Here is a 12712-nt window from a genome sequence, read left to right on the forward strand (position 1 = left end):
CTGTATCCTCAGGGCATATGTTCTAAGACAGTGGTTCTCAACCTAGAGTCCCCAGATGTTTTTGGCCTACAACTCCCAGAAATCCCAGCCAGTTTACCAGCTCTTAGGATTACTGGGAGCTGAAGGCCAAAAACATCTGGGGATCCCAAGTTGAAAACCACTGTTCTAAGACCTATACATCGATATCTGAAACTATGGTTAATAACAAAAACGTATGTTTTAACTATATTGGACTGAAGAGACACTGTAGAATGGCACTGGAGAACCTAGAGATGCCACAAACTATTAAGAGATGATATTTTGGGGTGGAACTGTAGATATTGAGTCAGTATTTAAAGGGGACATACTGTATTTTGGGCTTCCAGATAAGGGATGCTCACCCTGTTCTAATTTTATAATAATACTAGCTGTGTCCGGCCACGCGTTGCTGTGGCGAAGTATGGTGGTATGGGAAATAAAGTATTGAGGAATTGGTGGTAGTTAAGGTAAAGGGTAAACATTTTCCCCTGACGTTAAGTCCAGTCATGTCTGATTCTGGAGGTTGGTGCTCATCTCCATTTCTAAGCCGAAGAGCCGGCGTTGTCCGTAGACTCCTCCAAGGTCATGTGGGATGACTGCATGGAGCGGCGTTACCTTCCCACCGGAGCAGTGCCTATTGATGCACTCACATTTGCATGTTTTTGAACTTCTGGGTTGGCAGAAGCTGGGGCTAACAATGGGGGCTCTCTCCGCTCCCCCAATTCAAACCTACGGCCTTTCGGTCCAGAAGTTCAGCAGCTTAGCGCTTTAACACGCTGCGCCATCAGGGGATATTATTTCCTAAAAGTTGTGAATATACAATATTTCTAATTGTTTTTTTTGTTTTTTTGTCTCTTGGAGGCAAGTATGAATGCTGCAATTAGGAAAAATGATTAGGATGTAATGGCCTTGCAGCTTTAAAGCCTGGCTGTTTCCTCTTAGTGATTTTTTTGTTGGGAGGTGTTAGCTGGCCCTGATTGTTTCCTGTCTGGAATTCCCTTGTTTTCAGAGTGGTGTTGTTTGCGATATTTTATGTGCTTCTAATGTCTGTGGAACTAAGAAAACAGAGGATTTGCCAGTCTTTGATGATGGGAATACTTTGTTGGGAGGTGTTAGCTGGCCCTGATTGTATCCTGTGTGGAATTCCCCTGTTTTCAGAGTGTTGTTCTTTATTTAGTGTTCTGATTTTAGAGATTGTATTGTTCTGTTTTATTATACCACATTAATTTTTATATATTCTGATTTTAGTGTTTTTGAATACTTGGAGCCAGATTGTATTCATTTTCACGGTTGACCGCAACACTAATTTTCACGGTTGACCGCAACAACAATAATAATAATAATAATAATAATAATAATAATAATAATAATAATAATGACTTTGGTAATACACAGTGCTTCACTGCCTTCTCAGCTTCCTTTCTGGAAGAATTCTTTCTTGGGAGGTGTTAGCTGGCCCTGATTGTTTCCTTTGTGGAATTTCCAATTTCACTGCTTTATTTACTTTCTTTATTTCTTTATTTACTGTCCTGGTTTTAGAGATTATATTGTTCTGCATTATTCTATCCCAGTAATTATTTCATATCAAAGTAGAATCTCACTTATCCAACATTTGCTTATACAATGTTCTGGATTATCCAACGCAGTCTGGCTTTTCATAATCAATGTTTTTGTAGTCGGTGTTTTAAATTCATTGTGATATTTTAGTGGTAAATTTGTAAATACAGTACAGTAGAGTCTCACTTATCCAACATAAACGGGCCGGCAGAATGTTGGATAAGCGAATGTGTTGGATAATAAGAAGGCATTGAGGAAAAGCCTATTAAATATCAAATTAGGTTATGATTTTACAAATGAAACACCAAAACATCATGTTATACAACAAATTTGACAGAAAAAGTAGTTCAATACGCAGTAATGCTATGTAGTAATTACTGTATTTATGAATTTAACACCAAAATATCACGATATATTGAAAACATTGACTACAAAAATGCGTTGGATAATCCAGAACATTGGATAAGCGAGTGTTGGATAAGTGAGACTCTACTGTAATTACTACATAACATTACTGCGCGTGGGACTACCTTTTCTGTCAAATTTGTTGTATAATATGATGTTTTGGTGCTTAATTTGTGTAACGATTACCTAATTTGATGTTTAATCGGCTTTTCCTGAATCCCTTCTTATTATCCAACATATTCACTTATCCTGCCGGCCTGTTTATGTTGGATAAGTGAGACTCTACTGTATATTGATAATCTTAAATTATCTGCTTAGAACTGGATTATATGAGGCCCCTTCTTCACAGCTGTATAAAATGCACACTGAAGTGGATTATATGGCAGTGTGGAGTCAAGATAATCCAGTGCAAAGCAGATAATATAAGATTATAAATGGGTTATATAGCTGTGTAGAAGGGCCTTGAATCTACACTGCCATATAATCCAGTGCAAATTAGATAATCTGTGGAAGAAGCCTAAGTGAGGCCTAAATCTGCCTGTCCCCTAACTGAATCCTGGCTGTCCTTTGGCTGAATTGGTTGCTAAGCGACCAAGTGGGCAAAGATTAGCCCTCTAAACTGGCAGCAATTGGATAAAAACAATTATTGCTCGTCTTCTAATTAGGACTTTATTTTTCTTTTCTTTTTGTTGTATCAACCCTGAGGCGTGGGTGATGGGTTGTGTTGTCAAATTTCGAGGTTGGGGGGCCTGTACTTTTGTTGTTTTGTGGGTTGCTGTGTTGCCATCACTCTTTTATATATATATAGATTTGTACAGTTTTTGAACATTGCAACTCAACATGCCAATTATTATATGGTTAGCAGAGTGCAAAATGTTTTTGCCTGTGAAGTCCACATTCAGTTTCAGTTGGAGTCCAAGGACTGCACATGCATATGTACATATATGTACATATGTGTAGGCTTTTCTCCAAACCTTAACACACACCTCCCCACATCTGCACATCTGCCACCCCCATCCTCCATCAGTTACCATTGAGATTACAGTTTGCTATTTGTGTGACTTATAGTGACCCCATGGATTTAATGGGTTTTTTTAGGCACCACATACTCAGAAGTAGTTGTGTTAATTCCTTTCCCACAAATACAGCCTATAGAAGGGAAGGCATGTGCTCAGGTTCATATACTCAGAAGTAGTTGTGTGAGTTCCTTTCCCACAAATACAGCCCATAGTAGGGAAGGTATGTGTTAAGGTTTGAAGGAGAAGAGCATACCTGGTATGTTGGACACTGCTATTAGTAAGCTTGGAAACCAGTGAGCTGCCTCTTTTGTCCTTAGATCAGCATACCTTTGAGCTGCAAGAGAAATTGGGCTGCTGATTTTGGATGCAGCACAGGAACAAACAGTGGCTACAGGTCACATACTTCTGATTTATAGAAACAATTAATGAAAAGTTTATTATGGAGTGAAGCATTTCTGGTTAATTTTTTACATTACAAAGTTCTTAAAAATAATGCAGGCTTTAATTCTTAACCACAGTGAGGCTATTCCAAGTTTCTTTGCTTAATGCCTAATGTTCTTATTGTTCTTAGATACCTGGCTTAGACATAATGCCAAGAGTCTTGTTGGAACACTACACTAATATAAAAATTAGTGCATGTGTGCATTATCAAAAATTGCATAGATGTCCCTAATGTAACCAGTTATTTTCCAAATGGCACATAGCTCGCTCTCACTTTTGACTTGATAGGTTAACTATCCATTTTGCAAATGGCGAACTGTTGAGTTTTGAGACCAGTTGCACAATTAGTTGTGCAACCCTGGAATCCAGCATAATTATGTTGGTGTATATTTATGCTTTTCTAAAACTGTATTGAATATTGGTGAAGGTTTGTAATTAGGGATTTGATTCATTCTGAAGATATACATATGTGTCTTTCTCCTACACAGTCTACCTCCGTGTGTCCCGGTTGCTTTAGAGATAATGTCATATCTGCTATGTAGATACACCACATGGTTTGGTGTACCTGTAGATTCTGTCCATATAATTATACTACGTAGAAACTAGAAAAAAAACTTGTTCTGATACAACATGTGATGGGAATTATGAGAATACAGGAAACTCCTACTTTTTGACTCTTCACTTTTCAACTGTCCACTCTTTCAAAACTTTTAAATTATCACCAAAACCAATTTATTCAATGCGTGGTTCACTCTTTTGACAAATATAAGCACAAATATGAGTGAGAATGCCTATACAATACAGTATTTCACAGCCAGATAAAACAATGATACAATGAATGACTTTTGCATAATACTGACAACTAGTTCAGAAAAGAGTGTCTATGAGGTCTTCCCCGCTGAATGATTGAAAGTGGCCTCAGTTTGCTTCTTTCGCCTACTCATTCAGGTGACTCAGTAGACACAAGAGAGAAGTGCAAACTGCTCAAATGTCTTGGAGGTTGCCTGGCTCTGGTTTGGGGGAGCTGCATCTCCGCTGCTGCTGCTGGGTAACTTCTGAAAGAAAACCCACTAAGCCAAGAACAGCCCTCTTGTAAATCTTTGGGTCTAGAACCCAGCCCATTATCTGCAACAATGCACTTGTTTTTCTGGTGCCAGCAGAATTTTTTTTTTGTAAAGTTCCTTTTCTGCATCTGGCACCTACAGTTTTTTCCAACTCCTCCTTACCACTACTCATTTGAACTAAGACCTAGCAATCTGTCCACATCAGTCTCAGTGGATATTCATACTTATATGCTTGTTGACTTGATTCCACATTTGAGCAATTTGGACTTTCTGACAGTTCTGTGACCCCTAACCTGTTGAATAAGTTGGAATGATTGTAGTATTTTTCATTGCAAAGCATGCATACACTGAAGATGGCATAGAATTTTGTGGATACCTTTCTTAAGTTCTTTTATACAACTGTCCGTGAGAAACATATACAAAATTTATAATTATTCCATCAGATAATATGCAGCTTTTAGAGTTTAACCAGTAGTTGTGCACATCTAGTTTTATTTGTCAGAAGCATCATTATGATATCAGCACAGTTGTGATGAAAGAGCTGGTTTGCTGCCTTTGTTCTTGAACAGCAGAATGAGTCATTCAAAGTCATTTTAACTGGAAATAATTTGGACAGCAGTAATACATGTTGATTTCGGATGTACAGTAACAGCAGTAAGCAGAAGTAAAATATTTTCTAGCATTTCTGGTAGTTATCCATCTGATTGGCATCAAAACGCCATTTGATTGAATGTAACTACATTGTGTTACATAGGCATCCCTTAAAATGAAATCTGCTTTAAGATTAAGAATCTACATAGATTCTTTATTTGTATGTGCTGTCTAAGAAGGCTGTCAGGAAAGTAAGTAAGTAAGTAACTTTATTCTTATACCCCACCATCATCTCCCGACTGGGACTCGGGGCGGCTAACAAAACAAATACAACAGTTAAAACACATTACAGTAAATAAAACCACAATAAAATCAACACTATAAAACAATACATTACAATGATCATAAAACTCATTTAAAAGTATAAAATGAGTACAGACATATTAAACGGAATGAACCACCAGGTTAATGGAGGGGGGTAGTATGGAGGGGACATTTGAACTAAAGTGCAGTAATATTGTTATAAAGTGCTGTGGGACAAACGACAAGATGGAAAAAATTTTAATCGTTTAGAAGGGATGGGCGTCCGGTTAATTATAAAGCGGGAACAGTGTGTGAGAAATATATTGATTTAATTTAGGATATGCGGACTGAGTTATTCAAATACGCAGCAAAAACAAGTTTTTAACTGCTTTTTAAAAGATGCATGGTTGGGACCCTGCCTGATCTCCTTAGGGAGGGAGTTCCAGATCTGGGGGGCCATAACTGAGAAGGCCCACTCCCTCGTCCCCACCAACCGAGCCTGCGATGGAGCCGGGTGCAAGAGAAGGGCCTCCCCCGATGAACGAAGATATCGTGCAGGTTCATAGGGGGAAACACAGTCACTAAGGTAGGTGGATCCCGAACCGTTTAGGGCTTTATAGATAAGAACCTGCACCTTGAATTGGAAAATAAAAGGCAGTCAGTGGCGCTCCTTAAATAGGGGAGTTGACTTCTCCCTGTAATTCGCTCCCGTTAGCAACCTGGCTGCCGAACGTTGGATTAATTGTAATTTCCAGGCCGTCTTCAAGGGCAACCCCACATAGAGTGCATTGTAATAATCCAGTCTAGAGGTGACTAAGGCATGGACCACCGTGGCCAAGTCAGACTTCACGAGGTATGGTCGCAGCTGGTGCACAAGTTTTAGTTGTGCAAAGGCCCTCCCGGCCACTACTGACACCTGGGCTTCAAGTGTCAACACCGAGTCAAGGAGGACCCCCAGACTGCTGACCTGCGCCTTCAGGGGGAGTGCGACCCCTTCAAGCACAGGTTGCCACCCAATACCCTGATCAGACGTACGACTGACCTGGAGGACCTCTGTCTTGTCAGGATTAAGCTTCAGCTTGTTCGCCCTCATCCAGGCCATCACAGTGGCCAGGCACTGGTCCAGTATCCGAGGGGCTTCCTTGGAGTTTGGTGGAAATGAGTGGTAGAGTTGGGTAGAGATGGTACCGAACTCCAAAACTCCGGATGACCTCACCCAGTGGTTTCATGTAGATGTTGAAAAGCATGGGGGATAGAATGGAACCTTGCGGGACCCCACAGGTCAATGGCCAGGGGTCCAAGCAGGTGTCCCCTAGCTTCACCAACCGGAAACAGCCCTCCGAAGGACCGGAGCCACTGGAGCGCAGTGCCCCTGAGACCCATCCCGGAAAGCCATCCCAGAAGGATACCATGGTTGATGGTATTGAAAGCTGTTGAGACGTCCAAGAGAACCAGAAGGGACACAGTCCCCCTATCTAGCTCTCTGTAGAGGTCATCCACCAAGGTGACCAAAGCCATCTCAGTACTGTGTCCAGGCCTGAAACCAGACTGTGAATGGTCTAGAAAATCAGTATCATCCAAGAATCCCTGGAGCTGCGAAGCAACCACCCGCTCCAGCACCTTGCCCAAGAAAGGGAGGTTGGAGATCGGTCTATAGTTGTTAAGAATCAAGGAATCAAGGGATGTCTTTTTTAATACAGGCCTAATTATTGCCTGTTTTAGGCTAATGGAAAAATCCCTTGCTCCAAGGAGGAATTTATTCTCTTGATCCAATTTACCAATCCTTTCTTGGTAAGTTTGATTAACCAAGAGGGGTAAGGGTCTAGAGCACAGGTGGTCGCTCTTTCTTCAGGAAAGGTCTTTCTTCAAGGCAAGTTTTCTGTTTTAATCCTTATTTTGACACTTGGTATGTTCAAGACAATCTATAGTATGCCAGCTAATTCTGGGATGTATTTCTATACCCTAGTTCAGGGGTCCTCAAACTTTTTAAGCCGAGGGCCGGTCCACAATCCTTCAGACTGTTGAGGGGCCGGATTATCATTTGAAAAAAATACAAACAAATTCCGATGCACACTGCATATGTCTTATTTGTAGTGCAAAAACAACAACAACAACAACAACAAGAACAACGAAAGAACAATACAATATTTAAAAATAAAAACAATTTTAACCAACAAACATTTATCAGGATTTCAATGGGAAGTGTGGTCCTGCTTCTGGCCAATGAGATAGTCAAGTTAATTAGGGTTGTTGTTGTTGTTGTTGTTGTGTGCCTTCAAGTCATTTCAGACTTTGGGTGAGCCCAAGTCTAAAATGTATTTATTTATTATTTACTGCATTTATTTACTACATTTGTATCACACCCTTCTCACCCCAAAGGGGACTCAGAGTGGCTTACAAATTATATGTACATACAATATATTTTATTATTAGCATAGCACAATATTAGCATTATATATTACTATATTTAACTATACCACTATACTGTAATATTATTAGTAATATTATATGTAATATAGAATATATAATATTATTATATAGTATTATTAGTGTTATATTGTATTACATTATAATATTATTATCAATATTATATGTATATACAATATATTATATTATAAAACTGAGGGCGGGGGCCAGGTAAATGACCTCGGAGGGCCGCATCCGGCCCCCGGGCCTTAGTTTGGGGACCCCTGCCCTAGTTATTCTGCTGGACATCTGTGGAACATCCTACAAGTTGTGGTGCTGGGGTTTGAGTCAATGGAAGCAAATTAGGAAGAATTGGAGAGGCACTGAGTATGAGATGATGTATGTTTTTGGCATAAGGGTTTCATTTTCCAGTCTTTTAACTGTCCTGACATGAAAACATGTCAGGACAAGAAGCTGATTTACAGTTCTGCTTTACAAAATATTTAAGAATATCATTTACTGGTTATCTAAGAATCATTCCATGCATGGCAACTGATCTTACAAATTAGTGAATACTTAGTGGCACGAAGAGTTGAAAATATATGCACTTTTTCTTTCATATACTTCAGATGCATACATTTTTGTTTCTTAGAGCCAGACAGCTTTTAACCTAGTATTTGACATCCAGACTTACTCTATATACTCATGTCTAAGTCAACCTCAATTGTAAGTTGAGACTAGGTTTTAGGCACATTTTTTCACAAGGTTATAGTACAGTATCATTAGATGACATGGAAAAGATAATGCTGAGGAAAGCAGACGAAGGAACAAGACCACATTACAGATAGATTAACTCAAGAAATCACATCCCTGAGTTTTCAAGGTATGAAGAGTGCTCTAGTAGTTGTTTCATTAATAAACCAGACTTGATAGCAAATAACAACTACAACCATAATTCCCACAAGCTGTAATCGTAATAGATTTCATGTCACATAAAAAATATGTAATCAGTAGAAAGCATTAGGAAGGCAGATGCGATGAATAACAATAGATCTGCATACAGTTTTGTGATTAGATATAAAAATTATTTTATGTAAATAGCCACTGCTTCTGTGTATTGAAATTCATTTAAATGGAAACTAATCATTTTTGGTAAGCAATTTTCACTTTTTATGATGGTATTGAAAAAATATACCTTATTTTACCACATAATACTTTCACCTTTTTGGCCTGCAGCCAAGGGAAGCCCGGTAGCTCCAAGAGGACAGGTATGTGGCTGAGTCATTCATTCACTTTCTTGGATGAGTGATTAAAGGGTGCAACAATTATGCGAAGAACTGCAAAAACACCAATTTTGCCACCCTAAAAATGGAGGTGCAACTTGGATTCAGTGGTGACTAGCTGTTGTAACATTTCTCCCGTCAATTTTAACTTGCATCCAGATGGGTTTAAGATTAACAGTCCACATTGTGTAACCTTTTGGCTGTTTTCTGACCAAATGAGAATTTCAGCGTGTTACAGAAAATAGAAATTGGAGTATTTTAAGGACATTCTACATACACAAATCAAGACTTGAACAAAAAAGACAAATTCATAACAGATAATTTATTTTGTTAGCTCGTAGACTGATAAAAAGAGAAAGGTGAGTCCTATATTTCAAAACTTTTATTTTCAATTGAAAACAATAAAAATGTTTTGAACCCCTTCAACAGATATCTACCAATTCCTTCCTTTAAAAGATACATCTCACTAGTTCCACACTACCATGTTCTGTGCAATGTTTTCCTGTGTAAATTTTGCAGCCAAATTCTACTTTGGGATACCAGAATGTCCTTTCTGTTAGACTAAGGCTTAATCTCAGAAAAGTGCACTGTCTAATATGTTACTGTTACAGATTTTAAGGGAATGGTTTAATCAGTCTGTGCTCATTGGAATACATAGGAAATCAAAATTGTTTTCATTTTTACTGAAAAATCTGAAAATATGTTGTGTTGTCCTAGTAATTAAAGAGATTAAGTGTTTTCTGAGTCATCATTTGACCTACTATCATAGATATGATAGTTAGACTTTATGGATCTATTTCAGCCATGTAGAATGGTGTCATTTTTTCATAGGAGTTGTGGAAAACCTAGAAAATATATTTTCTACAAGCTTAGAACAGACTGAAAAGAATGCCAATATTCAGTGTTTTTATGGATGTAAAACATTCATTGAGTCACAATTTTTACTTTTGTGCCTGTCACACTGTTGGGACTCATAACTGTCTCAAAAGTCTTTATAATAAGACTATATTACGATGCTTAAAATAAAGGAATACAATTTAAACTTGAATGTTTTAAGTAATCGAGTTACAGTTAAACAATGCATGGACATTTTCTGCCAACACTCAACAATGGCAGGAAACCTGAGTGATGTCTGGTAATTCAGTCTATTTTGTCTTTGCAATTTAATACGCACACAAGCTGCAGTGCCCTGCTCACAAACTTCTATAGGTTTTACACTGAACTTTGAACAAACATTCTGATCATATGAAGGTTGATTTAATTCCTCCATCAGCTCCAATGTCATAATACAATTGGGATATTCTATAAACAGTTTTCAGGGGGGGGGGGACATTGTGAAAGCCATTCTTTTATAATGAATAGATCCAGAGGTGTGACATGGAAGGATCTGGTGATTCTGTAAGACTTAGGTACACCCACCCATCTCTAGATACTCATCTCAAGGCCATTTTTAAAGCAATCTAGATTGTATTAGGCTTTATCTAAGGAGTAAGGTTGGAGTCCAATTGTGCCAATACCTCCCAGATATGAGGTCTGTAACATTACACAGTCAGATAGTATAATGGGAACAAACAGTTTGCTAGGGGGAGGTGTGGATGCCTCTTGGGGAAAAAAACTTCTGGATTGAGCTTCATGTATTCCAAGTAGACTGAAACATATTTTTAATCCTTTTTTTAAAAAAATATTGGTTTTAAACCACTTTGTTGAATGTGTTGCAAAATCAGATTCCCAGATTAGTTAAGTGTTTACATATTATTTTATTTTTGGATTATTTAATACTAGCTTGGGTACCCGGCAGTGCCTGGGTTATTTGAAAAGGGCATATTTTGTTTTGGAATGTTTTGTCATATCAGTTTGGTAATGTGTAATGCTATTTATTTGAAAAATGCCAGTCTTTCCTTATGTTTTTTTTATGAATGCTCCCATTAGAAAATGCATAAGGATGTGGGTGAACAATTCCCAAAATCATGGGTCAATCCTCCCCAAACCCTGCCAGTATCCAAAATTGGCTATATTGGGTCTGTGTGCCAGGTTTGGTTGAGACCCCTCATCTGCTGGGTTCAGTGTTCTCTGAATATGGGTGAGCTATAACTCTCTGATGCCAAGGCCAGTCATCCTAAAGTCCACCAATATGCAAAGTTGGCAGTGTTGGGTCTGTGTGCCAAGTTTGGTCCAGATTTGTCATTGGTGGGATTCAGAGGACTCACGGAATACAGGTGAACTGTAACTCCCTGAGATAAAGGTCAGTCACCCCCAAAGTCCACCAGTATCCCCAGTTGGCCATGTTGGGTCTGTGTCCCAAGTTTGGTCCAGATCTGTCATCAGATGGGTTCGGTGTTCTGTGAATATAACCCCAGATGGCAAGGTCAGTCCTCACCAAACCCCACCAGTATGCAGAATTGCCCGTGTTGGCTCTCTGTGCCAAGTTAGTTCCAGGTTCAATGTTGGTGAGGTTCAGAGTGCTCTTAGATTGCAGGTGAATTATACATCCCAGTGCCTACAATTCCTAAGTCATGGTGAATTCTCCCCAAACCTCTCTCTCCATTATGTTTAGTTGCTGATCATTTCCTCTGTTTGCTGTGTAATAATAATAATAATAATAATAATAATAATAATAATAACTTTATTTTTATACCCCGCCCCATCTCCCCGAAGGGACTCGGGGCGGCTTACATGGGGCCTGGCCCAATAAAACAAACAAATAACAGTAACAAAGCAATAAAACAATTATCCCAGTAAAAAACATCAACATCAATAAAAATAATGATTAAAATCAACAAGCAGGATACAGTGTTAAAAACAGGAGACTAATTCATAGATCCCAGGCAAAGTGCAGAGTGTTACGAAATGGGAAAAAGAAATTTCATAGTTGAATGGACAATAAAGTGCGGTATAAAATGGCAAGACAACAACAATGGGACTATTATGGAATGGACAGATAGATCAATCCAGCAACAACTAAACATCGAAGGCCTTTTGGAAGAGCCAGGTTTTTAAGCTCTTCCGGAAGGAGAGGAGGGTAGGGGCCTGCCTGATCTCTCTAGGTAGAGAGTTCCAAAGCCGGGGGGGCCACAACAGAGAAGGCCCTCTCTCTCGTCCCCACCAACCGTGACTGTGAGGGTGGTGGGAGCGAGAGAAGGGCCTCCCCCAACGAGCGAAGAGAACGTGTGGGTTCATAGAGGGAGATGCGGTCTCTAAGGTAGGTGGGTCCCAAACCGTTTAGGGCTTTGTAGGTTATAACCTGCACCTTGAATTGGGCCCGGAAAATAAATGGCAGCCAGTGGAATTCCTTAAACAGAGGTGTTGAACGCGCCCTGTAATTCACTCCAGTTAAAAGCCTGGCTGCTGAACGTTGTACTAGTTGTAATTTCCAGGCCGTCTTCAAAGGCAGCCCCACATAGAGCGCATTGCAATAGTCCAGTCTAGAGGTAACTAAGGCATGGACCACCATGGTCAGATCAGACTTCTCGAGGTATGGTCGCAGCTGGCGCACAAGTTTTAGTTGTGCAAAGGCCCTCCCAGCCACGGCCGACACCTGGGCCTCAAGTGTCAGCGCCGAGTCTGCGGACCAGCGCCCAAGCTGCGGACCTGCGCCTTCAGGGGGAGTGCGACCCCGTCAAGCACA

General features: G+C 39.6%; 1 protein-coding gene across 4 annotated transcripts in view; it reads left to right on the forward strand.

Moving 5' to 3' along the window:
• The window catches only part of ptbp2 (polypyrimidine tract binding protein 2), an 86593-nt gene that overhangs the window by 6111 nt on the left and 67770 nt on the right, over positions 1-12712 (forward strand). The window lies entirely within an intron of this gene.

Source organism: Anolis carolinensis, chromosome 4, assembly GCF_035594765.1.
Source record: "Anolis carolinensis isolate JA03-04 chromosome 4, rAnoCar3.1.pri, whole genome shotgun sequence".
NCBI lineage: Eukaryota > Metazoa > Chordata > Lepidosauria > Squamata > Dactyloidae > Anolis > Anolis carolinensis.